The 18,889-nt window shown below is 40.5% G+C and overlaps 1 protein-coding gene across 6 annotated transcripts in view; it reads left to right on the plus strand.

Annotated features, from left to right (window-relative positions):
• The window catches only part of ATF1 (activating transcription factor 1), an 84,681-nt gene that overhangs the window by 29,665 nt on the left and 36,127 nt on the right, over positions 1-18,889 (plus strand). Inside the window, exon 1 of one of the 6 annotated variants that reach the window (XM_028125540.2) lies at positions 18,721-18,854. The exons of the other annotated variants lie outside the window; for them this stretch is intronic. The gene's annotated coding sequence lies outside the window, so the exon portion shown is untranslated. Of the gene's footprint in view, positions 1-18,720; positions 18,855-18,889 lie in introns of those variants that run through there. 6 annotated transcript variants of the gene reach the window in all.

Raw genomic sequence — 18,889 nt, forward strand, 5'->3', positions numbered from 1 at the left:
GACGGGTTCATAACTTAAGTTTAATATATGTGGAGGAATTTGACACGAGAGGTCTCATCTTAACAATCTGTGGTAAGAGGTGAATATTCTCCCAAATACATAATGAATATTCTCATCTACAACTGAAGTGTGGTTAGTAGCAAAACAGTATTATAATGTGTTAAGATAGAGTTGGTGAGTTTAATGAAAATGTGTGGATGTTGGAAACCCACGAGGTCTCGATTATATGTGAGTTTCTTCAAAGGAAATATGAGTACACACAGTAGCATTCTGTTGATAAAAGAGGCTTTGTGATAATAGGACTAAGAACAATTGGACCTTAGAGAAGAAAGTTTACTGCAATTTATATCACCTACAGCCATTCAGAGGCACTGTGATCTGATCAGCAAGTTTCTGTCCTTAAGGTTAAGACTCCCACCTTTGGTGTGTTCATTAAAAAATACTGAGTTTGTATCTCAAGATTTTTCATATTCAGTGCGTTTTTCTAAATAATATAATTTTGAGTATTTTACCTGAGAAGCAATTTTGTGGTTCTTTTTTTTTAAGATTGTATTTATTTTGAGAGAGAGCGCACACAAGTGGGTGTAGGGACTGAGGGAGAGGGAGAGAGAGAATCTCAAGCAGACTCCACACTAAGGGCAGAGCCCGACATGGGGCTCAATCCCATGACCGTGAGAGATCATGACCTGTGCCGAAATCAAGAGTTGGACGCTTAAGTGACTGAGCCACCCAGATGCCCCAATTTTTTGGTTCTTTAATGTCTCTTCCCATGAAGTAGAAGAATATGTATAATTTTGGTCCCAAAATTAATAAACTGAGAACTAATTCACAGTACAACTTTGCTCTCATAGAATCTATGGTAAATTTTTAAAAATGTTTAGTGCATGCTTGAAAAGAAAGTATATTCTGTGATTGTTGAATGCAGAGCTCTATACATTAGGTCAAGTTGATTTTGTTGTTTAAATCTTCTGTATCTTGGGACACCTGGGTGGCTCAGTTGGTTAAGCGTCTGCCTTCAGCTCAGGTCATGATCCCAGGGTGCTGGGATCGAGTCCTGAACCGGGCTCCCCTGCTCAGCCTGCTTCTCCCTCTACCTGCCACTCCCCCCGCTTGTGCTCGCTTTCTCTCTCTCTCTCTCTTTCCCCCTCTTTCTGACAAAAAAATCTGTCTTTAAAAAAAATCTTCTAGGGGCGCCTGGGTGGCTCAGTCGTTAAGCGGCTGCCTTCGTCTCAGGTCATGATCGCAGGGTCCTGGGATCGAGCCCCGCATCGGGCTCCCTGCTTTGCGGGAAGCCTGCTTCTCCCTCTCCCACTCCCCCTGCTTGTGTTCCTGCTCTTGCTATGTCTCTCTCTGTCAAATAAATAAATAAAATCTTAAAAAAAAATCTTCTATATTACTTTTTGTCTGCTTGTTCTATGGCTGAGAGAAATGTGTTAATTTTCCAATATAATTGTGGGCTGATTTCTTCCAGTGGTCCTTCAATTTTTGCTGCGTGATTGAGTGTATGTTACAAGGCCATGTTATTATGTGACTGTAGGTTTTTAGGACCTTCAGGTTATGAGACTGATGCACAGCCTACTGCACTAAGAAGGCACTTGATTGTAGGTTTTTAAGTTTAAATTCCAGGAGAATTGTCCCTTTTATTTGTGTCTTTATTTCTAGAAATACTTTCTAAAGTATTAAAGTCTAACATGATACTATTTGGCTTTAATTTGGTAGTATCTTTTTTTTAATTTTTATTTATTTATTATTGGACAGAGAGAGACAGTGAGAGAGGGAACACAAGCAGGGGGAGTGGGAGAGGGAGAAGCAGACTTCCTGCTGAGCAGGGAGCCGGATGCGGGGCTTGATCCAGGGATCATGACCTGAGCCGAAGGCAGACGCTGAATGACTGAGCCCCCCAGGCACCCCTAATTTGGTAGTATCTTAATGGCATCTTTTTTCCCTGTGCTTTCACTTTCAAATTTTCTGTGTCCTTATATTTTAAATGTATCTCTTGTTAACAATCTATAGCTAGATTTTTTTTAAATCTAGTCTCCTGGACTCCCCATTCCCCCCTACCCCCCAGTTATTAGATATTGTGAATTGCGCTTAATGAATGTTCTTATATATGTCTATGCTGCACATAATTGTTTGGTCATAGAGTATGCAAATACTTAGTTATAGAAGATACTGCCAACAGTTTTACAATCTTGTGTCAGTTTTTAACACCATCAGAAGTGTATGAGAACTGGAGTGCCAGGGTGGCTCAGTTGGTTCAGTGTCCTGCTCTTGATTTCAGCTCAGGTCATGATCTCAGGGTTGTGGAGTGGAGCCCCGCTTTGGGCTCTGTGCTCAGCAGGGAGTCTGCTTGAGATTCTCTCCCTCTGTGCTTCCCCACCCCACCCCCACATGTGCATGCTCTCTCTCTCAAATAAATAAATAAATCTTAAAAAAAAAAGTGTATGAGAACTGTTGATCCACCTAAGTGCCCAAATTGGTATTTTGAGTTTCTTGTTTCTTTAAGTTACAACCATCTAGTGACTATGTAGCAGTATTTCATTGTGGCTTTGGTTTAGTTGGGTTTGGTGTTTTGTTTTTTTGATATAACAACGTTATATTAGTTTCAGGTGTACAACATAATGATTCAGTATTTGTATACACTGCAAAATGATCATCACAATAAGTCTTGTTAACATTCATCACCATAATAGTTACAATTTTTTTTCTTGTGAGGAGGATTTTTAAGATTTACCCTCAGCAACTTTCAAATATGCAATACAGTATTATTTACTGTAGTCATTATGCTATACATTATATCCCCATGATTTATTTATTTTATAACTGGAAGTTTGTACCTTTTCTTTTTTTTACACCACATTTACCATTCCACTTACTCCCACGCCCCTACTCTGGCAACCACCAGTCTGTTCTCTGTGTGAGTTTAGGTTTTTTGTTGTTTGTTTTAGATTCCACATATAAGTGAGATCATGGGTTGTCTTTCTCTGACTTAATTTCACTTAGCGTAATGCCCTAAAGGTCCATCCATGTTCTCACAGACGACAAAATTGCCTTCTTTTTTATGGCTGAAAAGTAATGCCATTGTAGTCTCCTAGATTTTTTTAAAGATTTTATTTATTTGAGAGAGAGAGAGAGAGAGACAGAGATAGCGAGAGAGAGCATGAGTGGGTTGGGGGGAGAGGGAGAAAGCAGGCTTGCCGCTGAGCAGGGAGCCCAACTCGGGGCTCAAGCCCAGAGCTCTGGGATCGTGACCTTAGCCAAGGCCGACACTTAATTGACTGACTGAGCCACCCAGGTACCCCTGTAGTCTCCTAGATTTTTAACAGAACTTTGGTCCATGTACATTTAACATAATTACTGATACATATTAGTTTAGACCTACCATCTTTCTTTGTGCTTTTTGACCCACATGTTCCATGTTTCTTTTTCTTTCCCTTCTTCTTTTGAATCATTTCTTCTCATTCTCTCTCCTCATTATTTGTATCAGTTGGACTGCACATAGACTTGATTACCACTTTTTTAGTGATTATCTTAATTAAAGCACATATACTTAGTACAGCCTAAAGTTAATACTTCACTCTCAGATAATCCAGTAACCTTAGAACACTATTTTCATTTATCCTCTTTCTAACTTACTACCAGTGTTAGGACTTAATTTTATCTTTTTCTCTTTTAATCCCATAAAGCATCATAATTATTTCATGCAGTCAAATTATTTGATTTTTTTCCCACATAGTTATCACTGTCTTTGCTCTTCATTCCTTCATACATGTCTAAAATTTCATTTGAGATTACTTTTTTTTTAAAGATTTTATTTATTTATTTATTTGACAGAGAGACACAGCGAGAGAGGGAACACAAGCAGGGGGAGTGGGAGAGGGAGAAGCAGGCTTCCCGCCAAGCAGGGACCCCGATGCGGGGTTCGATCTCAGGACGCTGGGATCATGACCTGAGCTGAAGGCAGAGGCTTAACGACTGAGCCACCCAGGTGCCCCAATTACTTTTTTTTTTTTTTAACCTAAATACATGCTTTAGAAAAACTTTAGCACTATACATACTTGGGGCTGCATAGTTTTTAGTTGTGGGGGACTGTGCATTGTGAGATGGTTAGCAGCATTCCTGGCCTCTGTCCACTAGATGTCAGCAGCACCCCACATTTTGACAACCCCAAATGTCCCTGGGGGTGAAAATTATTCCTGATTGAAAACTACTGTTTTAGGGCTACTGGGTGGCTCAGTCGGTTAAGCATCTGCCTTCAGCTCAGGTCATGATCCCAGGGTCCTGGGATCGAGTCTTGCATTGGACTCCCTGCTCAGCGGGGAGTCTGCTTCTCCCTCTGCCGGCTGCTCTGCCTACTTGTACTGTGTCTCTCTGTCAAATAAAATCTTAAAAAAAAAAAAAACAACTGCTTTAGAATTTTATTTGATGTTAAGTCAGCAGATGGTGGTGACTGTTTTTCTTTGTTAAAAATACCTATCTCATAATTTTTGAAAGGGGTTTTCACTGGGCATAGAATTCTACTTTTTTTTTTTCCCCACATTTAAAGTAACTTTGTGCTGGCTTCTGTCTTCCGCTGTTGCCCTTGAGAAGTCAGGGGACTACTGCTGTTCTAAATATAATTGGTCTTTTTTTTCTTTGGTGGCTTTTATAAAGTCTTTATCTTTGGGTGTTCTGCAGCTCTCTTATGTTGTGTTTATGTTTAGAGTTCTTTTTATTTATTCCACATGGGAGTTATTAAGCTTCTTGTATCTGTGGATGGTGTCTATCATGAGTTACAGAACATTTTCAGCCATTATCTCTTCACATTTTGCCTTTAAACACCTCTCTTTGTCCTTCTTACTCTATCCTTCATGTCTCTTAACGTTTTATGTGTTTTGCATCTGTCTCTGTGTTGCAGTTCATATAATTTCTTTCCTGTCATCCAGTGCATGGATTCTCCTTCTAGCTCTGTCTAGTGTGCTATATCTGGTTCATTTTCCAGTCTACTGTAGTTTTGTCTTTACTGAAGATATTTTCAAGCTTATCTTGAAACATAATCTGCTTCTTTACACATAGTAAGCATAATTGTTTTATCATATGTGTCTGATTCTGCTGTCTCTTGTTTTTGCTTCTTGCTCATGGTACTTTGTGTGATTGGTTATTTTTTATTCTTTGCTGTGTGTTGATCTTGAAAAATTGTTTATGGGAATTCTCTGTGGCCAAGGATGAGAGTGCCTTTCTCCAGAAAGAATTTACTGTTACCAGCTGTCTGGGGAACCATTTTCAGGGTTGGAGGCTTTAGCCCTTCCCTTCCCCATATCCATGCAACTTTCTTTCTGTTACCTTACTCTGAGGGCAGTGAGGCCCTTTGGAAGTCCCAGCTTTATGGGGGGTGGGGTGTCCTGGCTTTACCTAGGAAAACAAAACAATACCAAACTCTGGCATTTCATGTCCCCCTCTCCTTTGAGAGCAGTTCAAATCTACCTTGATAAGCAGTTCTGTTTACTATTTGTTCTTGCCCTAGCTCAGATTTTGCCCTGGTGATTTAGAATTTAGAGTCTTCAGAATATATGTGAAGCAGAGGACAGAGAAGTGTCAAGAAATTTTACCCTGTCTGCAAGCTAATAAGGTAGAGTGCCTCAGTTTCGTGGATGTTGGCAGAAGACATGAGAATCCTGGTTCAGAGAAAAGGGGCTTTATAACTCATGGTATAGCAAATGGCATGAATTTCATGTTTGCTCAGTCTCCCTTGCCCTCCAGATTGCACAGAGTACTGTAGAGTTTGCATCACTGCTAAGGGGGACTCCAAGCTTAAGAAAACCCCAGACTTTTAAAGAAAGCTGCTAGCACGCCTGTCCAAACTTTGCCCTGGAGGAGATACTACCTTTATTACTCTGGACAGCAAACAAATCTGCCCTTTGTCCTGAAGGAAAATACGTACTTGTCTTCCAAAGCTATTCACCATACAAACATCCTTGAAAAGATAGTCCAGAACAAAAGTTGCCTCTGCTCGGAAGACATGTAGAAATACAAGAGACCCATAGAGAATTGGCTTTCAACCAGAAGGGTATAAGAATATATTCTTTTTGCCCTGCCTTCTTCTATCTTCCCAGCATTTTTTTTTTCTAGATGACAGAAAACTGGATGATTTTATTCTTTTACTTTTGTCACGCATATCTCCTCTCTTTCCATACATATCCCCATCCACTCTCTTATACTTTGTGTGTGTGTGTGTGTGTGTGTGTGTGTGTGTGTGTGTGTGTGTGTGTGTGTTGTGAAATTTTGCTTTTCCAGCCAGGCTTTTAAGAACAAATAAATGCCCTATGTTGAGGCATATGTGTACTGAAACAGTGTATTTAAAACTATTTCATTGGTTTATTTGTGATTGACTTTGAAGGCAGTAACTATCTGTCGGTGGTCTTTTTTATTTTGAAGGTATAGCACAGCACCTGGCACAGAGGTGACACTCACTGGGTCTTGTTATCTGTGTTTTGTTTTTTTAAGATTTTATTTATTTGACAGAGAGAGACACAGCGAGAGAGGGAACACAAGCAGGGGGAGTGGGAGAGGGAAAAGCAGGCTTCCCGCCGAGCAGGGAGCCCAATGCGGGGCTCGATCCCAGGACCCTGGGATCATGACCTGAGCCGAAGGCAGATGCTGAACGACTGAGCCACCCAGGAGCTCCTTGTTATCTGTTTAATCCAAAACTCTTAGTCCTGATCAAAATACAGTGTTGCCTAGGTTTGCTTATCTAACCACCCCCACCCCCATTGCAATTCTCTAGTGCAGTGTTTCTCAAAATACAGTACACATTCCACCGTTGGTGGTACTCCAGACCTCTTTAAATGGTGCATGGATGAACATTTTTATTTTAATGTGTTGAATTCAAAGATACCAGATCGCTTATTTGAAAATTAGGGCATTGGTTGGGACAGGATGGATTGTCAACAATGAAAATGGCCCTATTAAAACTTAGGGCAGAAGACATTTCTCCGTGGCCATGTTGACATGAGAAAGATGGGAAAGTTGGCACCATTTCTTGTACCCCATCCTTTATATTGCTTGGTTGGAAATAAAAATATTGGTCAAATGCCCTGAGGTGAGGAAGTGTAGAATTCAAGTCAGAAAAGTCAAAGATACAGCCAGAAGAAAGTATAGTAATAACTTCACTAAGTTTTAATGTCCAAAATCAGAAAATATTTAATTAATTCACAGAACTTGAGTTGGTTAGCATTGAATGTGCCAGTGGGCTTAAGACTGTAGCTTGAGAATACAGTGTGGAGCAAAAAAGAGGCAAGTTCCTCTTCTTCATAGCACTTGCTGTCTATTGGAAGAGACAACACACAGACCAAATATTCACCCGGATGTAGAAGTGTAACCCTGAGAAGTACAAAGGATCATACACAGGATAGATGAGAGCCTATATAATAGTGATTTGAGCTTGTGGGGAATAGGACAGCTTCTCTAAGGAAATGATGCTTGATTTGAGATCTGAAGGAGGAATAGGTGTTAACTTTGCAGGAAGGAAGGAAACACCTTTCTAGGCATGTGGGGGAACATCTTATGCCAAGGCCTTGGGAGGGAGCAGGAGAAGTAAAAGGAATGGACTGGCAGGCTCCACTGTGGGCAGAACTAGAAGAACATGGTTTAAGATGAAGCAGAAGTAGGAAGGAGCCAGTCTGTGCAGGGCTTTGTAGGTAGACCATGGGAAGGAGTTTTTTAGTAGGTGTTTTAAAATTATTATGTTTGGTTTTTAAATTAAAAATACAATATTTAACAATAACATTGTTTTCGTTATATTTACTTTTATAATTACCATATAGTTCTGGCAACTGGCACTTGTTTTTACTTAGAGTGAAAAAAGTTTTGGGGATGCCTGGGTGGCTCAGTTGTTTAAGTGTCTGCCTTCAGCTCAGGTCATGATCCCAGAGTCCTGGGATTGAGCCTCACAATGGGCTCCCTGCTCAGCGGGGAGCCTGCTTCTCCCCAGCCTGCCTCTCCCCCTGCTTGTACTCTCACGCTCTCTCTCTCTGGCAAATAAGTAAAATCTTTTTTTAAAAAAAGTTTTCTATTTAAGTGCATTTGAGTTTACAAAGGTGATACTTTAAAGAAAATTAATTAATAGATAATTGTACAGGAGATACAGGGATTTGGCATTCTCTAGAAAGCATGCAGTTGAGTGTGAATTCTTTATCCAGTCAGTTCTGTTTACCATGTGTAAATCCTAACTGTCCAAGGATCATTTGAATCTTTTAAGACTTAGGAAGAGTGACATTTTGGAGCAAGTACAGCATATGCCTAACTAGAGAAAAAAATTTAAAGCCACAAAATTATGGTGAAATTACCTTTACGTTAAATAACAAACTAAAAGATGTAATTATCTGGTTCATTTTTATTTTGAATTAATGGCTCTAGTCCATTAAGAACTGAGCAGATACCCTGGACTTAAGGGTTTGTCACCATTGATACTGTAGTAATTAACAAATCATTTCAAATGTCAAAATAGTCTGTGCCATCTTTTTCTTTGAAATGAAAAAGCAAAACAAATATACTTGATATGTTGGAAGCAAACTGAGAACATAACAGAGTGAGAGGTTGTAAAACTCTTTGCTTGGTACCAGGAGGGATAGGGTGTCTTGGAAGAGAGCACTGGGCGCGAGAGCCAGACAGGATCAACCTACTGTGGTCACTATTGTGCTGGGTACTTTTTAAAAAACTTACTGTGGAAAATTTCAAATGTATTCAAAGTAAGAGATTTTTAGGTTAAACCATCATGGCTCCTATCACCCAGTTTCAGCAATTACTAACTCAGGACTTACTGTCAGAGTCTCTCTCCCTATCCTATAACCAATTGGATTATATTGGAGCAAATCCTAAATATCATCATTTCAGCCTTCAGTCTTTCAATGCATATCTCTAAATTATGAGGACTCCTTTAAAGAACAAAACCACGGGGCCCCTGGGTGGCGCATTCACTTAAGCATCCGACTCTTGGTTTCAGCTCAGGTCACGATCTTAGAGTCGTGAGACCGAGCCCTATACATCAGGCTCCACGCTCAGTGAGGAGTCTGCTAAAGTTTCTCTCTTCCTCTGCCCCTCCCTGTGTGCACATGTGCTCTCTCTCTCAAATAAATAAATGAATCTTTAAAAAATAAAGAACAAAACCACAGTGCTATTTTCACACCTAAAAGAATTACTCCTTAACATCACCAAATATCCATTCAGTGTTTAAAATTTTCCTGTTATTTATTCCCTGATTGTTATTTATTGTGTGTGCACACACATAGTTAAAAAATTTTTAAATTGAAGTATAATTAACATACAATATTATCTTAGTTTCAGATGTGCAGCATATTGATTCAGTAGTTTTGTACATTACTAAATGCTTACTATGATAAGTGTAGTCATCATCTGTCACCAAACAATGTTATTACAGTATTAATGATTATATTACTTATGAGGCACTTAACATCTCCATGACTTATTTAAGAGTCTCTTTGTTTTGTTATTATCTCTCTCTCTGTTTGACTTACTACATTTAACATAATACTCTCTAGGTCCATACATGTTGTCACAAATGGCAAGATCTCATTCTTTTTTATGGCTGAATAATATTCCATTGTGTATATATACCACATCTTCTCTTTCCATTCATCTGTGGACACTTGGGATGCTTCCGTACCTTCGCTATTGTAAATAATGCTGCAAAAACATAGAGGTGCATATTATCTTTTTGAATTAATGTCTTTGTTTTCTTTGGGTAAATACCCAGTAGTGGAATTACTGGATCATACAATGTTTTTACTTTTTAATTTTTTTTTTTTAAGATTTTTATTTATCTATCTGACAGAGAGAGGCAGCGAGAGAGGGAACACAAGCAGGGGGAGTGGGAGAGGGAGAAGCAGGCCTCCTGCGGAGCAGGGAGCCCGATGGCGGGGCTCGATCCCAGGACCCTGGGATCGTGACCTGAGCTGAAGGCAGCCACTTAACCGACTGAGCCGCCCAGGCGCCCCTCTACTTTTTAATTTTTTGACGAACTTCCATACTGTTTTCCACAGTAGCTGTACCAATTTACATTCTCATCAGCAGTGCATGAGTGTTCATTTTTCTTCATATCCTCACCAATGTTATTTCTTGTCTTTTTTATTCTAGCCACCTGACAGGTATCAAATGGTATCTCATTGTGGTTTTGATTTGCGTTTCTCTGATTATTAGTGATTTTGAGCATCTTTTAATGTGTGTGTTGGCCACACATATGTCTTTGGAAAAATGCTTATTCAGGTCCTCTGCTTATTTTTTTGCTTGGATTATTTGTGGTTTTGAGTTGTATAAGTTCTCTATAGATTTTGGATATTAACCCTTATCAAATATATATTTGCAAATATCTTCTCCCATTCAGTGGGTTGCCTTTTTGTTTTCTTGATGATTTCCTTTACTGTGCAAATGCTTTTTATTTTTGTGTGGTCCCAGTAGTTTATTTTTGCTTTTGTTACCCTTGCCTGAGGACACATATCTAGAAAAATGTTGCTAAGGCAGATGTCAAGAAAATTATTACCTAGGTTTTCTTTTAGGAGTTTTATGACTTCAGGTCTCAAATTGAGGTATTTAATTCACTGTGAGTTTATTTTTATGTATAGTGTAAGAAAGTCCAATTTCACTTGGTGTGTGTGTGTGTGTGTGTGTGTGTGTGTGTAGCTGTCCTGTTTTCTCAGCACTATTTGTTGAAGAAACTGTCTTTTCTCCATTGTATATTCTTTCTTTGTAGTAGGTTAATTGACCATATAAGCCTGGGTTTATTTCTGGGCTATTCTGTTGTATTCATCTATGTGTCTGTTTTTGTGCCAGTACCATACTGTTTTGAATACTACAGCTTTGTAGTATATTTTGAAATCTGGGATAACTTCAACTTTGTTATTCTTTCTCAAGATCACTTTGGATGTTTGGGGTCTCATGTGGTTCCATATAAATTTTAGGATTATTTATTCTAGTTCTGTGGTAAATGCTGTTGGTATTTTTATAGAGATTGCATTGAATCTGTAGATTACTTCAGGTAGTATGAAAAAGTTAACAATATTGATTCTTTCAATCCATAAACATGGCATATTTTTCCATTTGTTTGTGTTATTTCAATTTCTTTCGTCAGTGTTTTATAGTTTTCAGAGTACAGGTCTTTCACCTCCTTGTTTAAGCTTATTCCTAGGTTTTTTTGTTTTTTATTTTTTGTTTTTAAAATGGTGGTTGCCAAGGGGTTACCAAAGGGCCAGAGGGAGGAGGATAGGAAGTTATTGTTTAATGGGTACAGAGTTGTTGTTTTTTAGGGGGGAAATTTTTTTTTTATAGTTTAATGTATTTTATTATTTATTTATTTATTTTTTAAAAGATTTTATTTATTCATGAGACACAGAGGAGGAGAGAGAGAGAGAGAGAAGCAGAGGGAGAAGCAGGCTCCCAAGGAGCAGGAAGCCCGATGCGGGACTCGATCCCAGGACCCCGGGATCATGACCTGAGCCGAAGGCAGACGCTTAACCATCTGAGCCACCCAGGCACCCAGTTTAATGTATTTTAATAGCAAATTTACAGGAACAGCACAGAAGACAGACAACATTAAAAACATGTACTTGCATGTAGGACAACTCAGTTAGAAAAGTACAGCGAATGGATGGATCTCCTGTATGATAAAAATGCTACAAACACCATTTAGTTGCCATTAGTAAGAAATTTACTTGTTTTAAAAAAATCCAAATGCTGGCATTGTCCAGAAAAATTTAACAGGTTTATTTATAATTGTTATAAAGTTGAACTGCTGAAACGTGTTCACTGAAACATTTTGACTTGCATTAATGCTTTATGTCCCCGCATTTATATTAAAAATTCACACACAGGGCGCCTGGGTGGCTCAGATGGTTAAGCATCTGCCTTCGGCTCAGGTCATGATCCCAGGGTCCTGGGATTGAGTCCCACATCGGGCTCCCTGCTCCTTGGGAGCCTGCTTCTCCCTCTGCTTCTCTCTCTCTCCCTCTCTCTCCCTCTGTCTCTCATGAATAAATAAATAAAATCTTAAAAAAAGAAATTCACACACAAATGACAATGGAAAACCTGCCAATACCTGATTTCTGTCCCCTATTTTTCCACTTGCAATCATATACTTAGGTACCTTTTGACCCCATGGAAAAAAAATATCTAACGTTCAGAACTACCAATAACAGGAAGAAGAGAAAATTTTTTTTTTTTTTTAAAGAATGAAATGTTTTCCATCATAGTGGATTCTTAAGCACGTTCTCCACGTATGCGGTGTGCTAGCTGGATGTCTTTTGGCATAATCGTGACACATTTGGCATGGATAGCGCACGGGTTAGTGTCTTCAAAGAGGCCCACCAGATCGGCCTCGCTTGCCTCCTGCAAAGCACCAATAGCCGCGCTCTGGAAGCGCAGATCTGTTTTGAAGTCCTGAGCAGTTTCTCGCACCAGACACTGGAAAGGAAGTTTGCGGATCAGAAGTTTGGTGGACTTCCGATAACGTCTAATTTCACGGAGTGCCACAGTACCAGGCCTGTAACGATGAGGTTTCTTCACCACTCCAGTAGAGGGCGCACTCTTGGAGCGGGCTTCGTAACCAGTTGCTTCCTCGTGCTTTACCACCGGTTGATTTGCGGGCAGTCTGCTTTGTAGGAGCCATGGTACAGAAACTCCCTTACTTACCCCCCTTCTCCTTGGGCTGGAGCTCGGCGAGCTAGAGGCGGCGCTGGCGTTTGCGAGCGACGGCCGAAAATTTTTTTTTTAGTGATCTCCACAACCCCAAGATCAAGAGTTGCATGCTCTACCAACATGTGCTCCAGTATTTTTTTATTATTGATGCAGTTGTAAATGGGATTATTTTCTCCTCTTTCTGCTACTTCATCATTAGTGTATAGCAATGCAACAGATTTCTGTATATTAATTTGTATCCTACAGCTTTACTGAATTTATCAGTTCTGATAGTTTTTTGGTGGAGTCTTTAGCCAAATATGGTATCATGTCATCTGCAAATAGTGCCGTTTTTACTTCTTTCTTACCAGTTTGGATGCCTTTTATTTCTTTTTCTTGTCTGATTACTGTGGCTAGGACTTCCAGTACAATATTGAATAAAAGTAGCAAGAGTGGACATCTTTGTCTTGTTCCCAATCTTAGAGAAAAAGCTCGGTCTTTCAGTATTGAGTATGATGTTAGCTGTAGGTTTTTCCTTTGTGACCTTTATTATATTGAGGTATGTTCCCTCTAAATCCCCTTTGTTGAGAGTTTTTAGCATGGATGGATATTGTATTTTGTCAAATACACTGGCATCCGCTGAGATGATAATATAGTTTTTATCCTTTCTCTTGTTAATGTGATGTATCATGCTGATTGATTTACAGATATTGAACACCCTTGCATCCCTGGAATAAATCCTACTTGATTGTGGTAGATGATTCTTTTTAATGTATTGTTGAATTCAGTTTGCTCGTATTTTGTTGAGGGTTTTTGCATCTTTGTTCATCAGATATACTGGCCTGTAGTTGTCCTTTTTTGTAGTGTCTTTATCTGGTTTGGTATCAGGGTAATGCTGGCCTCATAGTGAATTGGAAGCTTTTCTTCCTCTCTTATTTTTTTGGAATAGTTTGAGAATAGGTGTTAACTCTTCTTTTATATATATATATATATATATATTTTTTTTTTTTTTTTTTAATTTGACAGAGAGAGGGAGGGAGAGCACAAGCAGGGGGAGCAGCAGGCAAGGGAGAAGCAGGCTTCCCGCTGAGCAGGGAGCCCGATGTGGGGCTTGATCCCAGGACCCTGGGATCACCTGAGCTGAAGGCAGACACTTAACCAACTGAAGCACCCAGGCACCTGTTAACTCTTTAAATGTTGGTTGAATTGACCTGTGAAGCCGGTTGGTCCTTGAATTTTGTTTTTTGGGAGTTTTTTTTATTACTGACTGAATATCATTAGTAGTAATCCGTCTGTTCAGATTTACTATTTGTTCCTGATTTTATTTTGGAAGATTATATGTTTCTAGGAATTATCTGCTTTCTAGGTTGTTTGATTTGTTGGCATATATATTTTCATAATATGTCTTATTATCCTTTTTTTTTTTTTTAAGATTTTATTTTTTGCCAGAGAATGAGACAGCAAGAGAGGGAACACAAGCAGGAGGAGTGGGAGAGGGAGAAGCAGGCTTCCGGCCGAGCAGGGAGCCCAATGCAGGGCTGGATCCCAGGATCCTGGGATCACGACCTGAGCGGAAGGCAGACAGACGCTTAACGACTGAGCCACCCAGGCGCCCCTCTTATAATCCTTTGTATTTCTGTGGTGTTGATTATTTCTCTTCCTTCATTTCTGATTTTGAGTCCTATCTCTTTTTTGTTGTGATGAGTCCGGCTAAAGGTTTATCAATTTTGTTTTATCTTTTCAAAGATTCAGTTCCTGGTTTCATTGATCTTTTCTGTTTGTTTTATTTCAAGTCTCTGTTTCATTTATTTCTGATCTAATCTTTATTATTTCCTTCTAGCTTTGGGCTCTGTTCTTTTTCTAGCTTTCACGTGTTAAGGTTAGGTTGTTGAGTTTTTTGTTTTTTCAGATAAGCCCGTTTTGTTATGAACTTCTCTCTCAGAATTGTTTTTGCTGCATCCCTGAAAATTTGGACTGTTGTGTTTTCACTTTCATTTATCTCCACGCATTTTTTTTTTTATTTCTTGGTTGATCCATGGATTGTTTAGTAGCATGCTGTTTAGCCTCCATGTAGTTTGTGTTCTTTTTAGACTCGTTGAATGTGTCATTCAAAGCCAGTTTCCTTGTTGATTTTCTGTTTAGGTGATCTATCCATTGATGTAAGTGGGGTGTGAAAGTCCCCTACTATTTTTTTTTACTGTCAATTTCTCTCTTTATGTATTTGGTGCTTTTATGTTGAGTGCATAGATATTTACAATTGTTATATCCTCTCGTATTGTTCCCTTTATCATTATGTAGTGCCCTTCTTTGTCTCTTGCTACAGTCTTTGTTTTAAAGTCTATTTTGCCTGATATAAGTGTTGTTACCCTGGCTTTTTTTTACCCCTTCCACTTGCATGGTGTGTTTTTCCAGCCCTTCACTTTCAGTCTGCACATCTCAGTCTGAAATGAGTCTCTTGTAGGCACCATATAGGTGGGTCTTTTTTTTTTTTTTAAGATTTTATTTATTTATTTGACAGAGAGAGACACAGCAAGAGAGGGGACACAAGTAGGGGGAGTGGGAGAGGGAGAAGCAGGCTCCCCGCTGAGCAAGGAGCCCGATGTGGGGCTCGATCCCAGGATCCTGGGATTATGACTCGAGCTGGAGGCAGACACCTAATGACTGAGCCACCCAGGCGCCCCCCCACCCTTTTTAATCCATTCAGTCATCCTGTCTTTTGATTGGAGCATTAAGTCCATTTACATTTAAAGTAATTGTTGATAGGTATGTATTTATTGCCATTTACTATTTATTTTCCAATTTTTTTTTAAAGATTTTATTTATTTGAGAGAGAGCATGAGAGAGGGGAGGTCAGAGGGAGAAGCAGACTCCCTGCTGAGCAGGGAGCCTGATGCGGGACTTGATCCTGGTACCCCAGGATCATGACCTGAGCCAAAGGCAGTCGCTCAACCAACTGAGCTACCCAGGCGCCCTGTTCTCCAATTGTTTTTGTAGTCCTTCTCTGTTACTTTCTTCTTGCTCTCTTCCCTTGTGTTTAGATGGCTTTCTTTAATGTTAGGCTGGAATTCCTTTCTCTTTATTTTGATGAAATAAAGTAACTCTTTTCTCAAGTCCAGTGAGTATCTTTATGATCATTACTTTAAATTTTTTATCAGGCATATTGTTTATCTCTGTTTCTTTTAACTCTTTTGCTGTGATCTTGTCCTGTTCATTTGGGACATATTCCTCTGTCTCCTCATTTTACCTAACTCTCAGTGTTTGTTCGTTTGTATGTATTAGAGAGGTCTGCTCTGTCTCCTGGTCTTAAAAGTAGTGGCCTTGTGTAGAAGAGGTCCTGTGGTGCCCTGTAGTGTAATGCTCCCTTATCACCAGAGCCAGGTGCTCCAGGGGTGTCTCCTATGTATGTGGGCTTTATGCACCCTACTGTTGCGGCTGAGGCCCATTTGACTTCAACCCAGTTGACTGCAGGATCCCACTTTTCCTGCTGTGGGTTCACTGGACAGAGTTTGGTCCCTTCACTGTTGAGGGTTCTGTCTGAGGCCTCTGCAGATAGGCAGGGTCAGTAATCTTGCTAGCTGTCTGCACTTAGTCTCTCTGCCCCAGCGGCAGGCCCACCAAAGGCTTTCTTTGTGCTCGGCCACCTGAGAGGTTTTGGTTGGTAGGTGGGTCAGCAGTCAGAGCAGATGTCTGCAGTTTGTCTGTCTGTCACAATTGTGGACACACTGATGGGCAGGATTTTTCTCCCTGCACGGCCAGCTAAAAGGCTTGCTGCTGGAAGTGTGCACGCTGGTGTGTGTGGTTATCTCCCCCCTCCCCAGAGTAGGAGTCACTTTGGAGTAGCTTCAGTCTCTGGTGGGGCTGCTTGCAAGGTGTGGTGGGGCATGAGCTGCCTTGGAGGGGTGCCTTCTGAGGTATGCAGATGGGATAGGGCATGTTTGCTGGAAAAACACAGAGGTGTGACACATGGTGCTAATAAGGTTAGCACTGGCTCCTGCAAGTGTCCAGCTCTGTAGGCTGGGGAAAAGGAAGAGAAATGGCACCTGCCATCACTTCTGTTCTTGGAGAAGTCTCTCAAAAATCCCTGTCCTTTTAGTAAATAAAGTTATCTCCTTCTCATATACCCCAGGCACTTTTCAAACTACTGCTTCTATGCTGTGTCTCAGGCAGGGTTACTTATGCTGATTATTTAATGATGGGGACTCCATTTCCCATCTCCCTCCAGCTCTCCCAGAGTTAAGCCCAGATTTTAAAGTACCCTAAGCCCCACCGATTTTTAAAGCTCCCAGACTTAAGCCCCACTGGTTTTCAAAGCCAGATATGGAGACTTGTCTTCTCAGTGTCAGTCCCCAGTGCATGGGATGTCTGGTGTGGGGTATGATCCTCTTGCTTCTCTGTGCTTGTGGTGTCTCTCCTGTTTGTGGTTAGTCTCCCCAGGGGTGTGGGTTTTCTACCACCTCTCTGCTCCTCCTACCCTTTTCAAGGTGGCCTCCTCTCTGTGAAGGTCTGTTCTGCCAGTCTTTTTTTTTTTTTTTTTTTTTTAAGATTTTATTTATTTGATAGAGCGAGAGAGCACAAGCAGGGGGAATAGCAGAAGGAGAAGGAGAAGCAGGCTCCCTGCCAAGCAGGGAGCCTGATGTGGGGCTTGATCCCAGGACCCCGGGATCATGACCCCAGCCGAAGGCAGATGCTTAACCATCTGAGCCACCCAGGTGCCCGTGTTCTGTCAGTCTTGAGGTCATGTTCAGAGTTAGTTGCAAAGATGAGCTCAGGATCCTTCTACTCTGCTGTCTTCCTCATAATGCGCACACATACATTTTTCAACAGTTTGTTGAGCCAGGATCCAAGTAAGAGACATATATGTAGGCTCTTTCTCTTCACCTTTCCCCCCACCCTTTGTTTTTACCTAATTAGTTTTTATTCTTCACTGTAACTGTGAACAAGATAGTATTAGTTCTGTTTACAAAGGAGGAAACTGAAGTCCTGAGAGGTTAAGGAATTTGCTTAGCATCACAGAGTTAGTGAGTGCCTTTGGATGAAAATCAGCCCAAGCTTATCTGTCTCCAAAGCCTGTGTGCCTTTCTGGAGTTAAAAGACTGAATTTGGGTGCCTAGGTGGCTCATTCGGTTAAGTGTCCCGACTCTTGGTTTCAGCTCAGGTCCCGATCTCAGGGTATGAGAACAAGCCCTGTGTCGGGCTCTGCGCTGGGCGTGGAACCTGCTTAAGATTCTCTCTCTCCCTCTGCCTTCCCCCCCCCTTGAAAAAAAAAAAAAGACTTTGGATTCAAACTCTGGCAAAACAGAGGCTTTTTTCCCATGACATGCTATAAGCTGTCTGACCTCCCTCACCCAAGTGTTTACAGTCCAAGGATCCCTGAATTAGGTAGCTAAGGAGCATACTAATTTTTGTCTTGTTGCTTATATAAGAGGAACTTTGGGTTCATCTACCCCAGGGAGTGAGAGGAAATCAGGGGGTGTTCGTCCAACAGCTCCCAATTTAACAAGAGCAGCTCCAGATCTATCTGCTGCTTCTAATATCTCTCCTAAGTTCTGAGGTTGCAGCCATGGTGTACTAGCAAGTTCTACAGCTCTTAAGGTCGAGAACTGCACTGTTCATTGTGGTACCCACTAGCCACGGGGGATATTTCCATTTTAATTTAAATTATTTAAAATTAAGTAAAATTGAAAATCAGTCCCTCAGTCCCACTAGCCACATTTCAAATGCTTAGTATTCACATGTGGCTAATGACAACCGTATTGGATTGTGCAGATACAGAACACGTCCACCATTGCAGAACGTGGTTAGTACTGAAACGTAATGTGTGGAGGTAGTCAGCTATGTTTCAACCTCATGTTAAAATTGGAGGACCAGCTTCTTGTTACTCCTTTCAGAGTGATCTCAGGATTTTAAATTACGAAGTTTGAGAGTGGGGGTGGGAAAATGCCAGGCTTTGGGACCCTAAATAATGAGCATTTTGTGAGGTTAGAACAGTGAAAATAAGGGGAAGGATTCCTAATAGCTAAAACAAAATCTGGTGCCTTTTTTCCACCTGCCAGACCCACAGTCCGCACAAAATCGCAAGGATTGCCAGAAACCCTGGATGAATGATTGCTTTTATTTGTAGAAATGTAAATTAATCCCACCACAAGCTCTCCATATTAGTTGAGTGATTGGCTTCAGTTGGGGTCTAAAAGGTAAGGGGGTGTTCATTTGTTTTGATCTGAGTGTA

The sequence above is a fragment of the Eumetopias jubatus genome, unplaced genomic scaffold (assembly GCF_037043125.1).
Source record: "Eumetopias jubatus isolate StellerSeaLion01/CBP00866 unplaced genomic scaffold, mEumJub1_p1.0 scaffold_8, whole genome shotgun sequence".
Taxonomy (NCBI): Eukaryota; Metazoa; Chordata; class Mammalia; order Carnivora; family Otariidae; genus Eumetopias; species Eumetopias jubatus.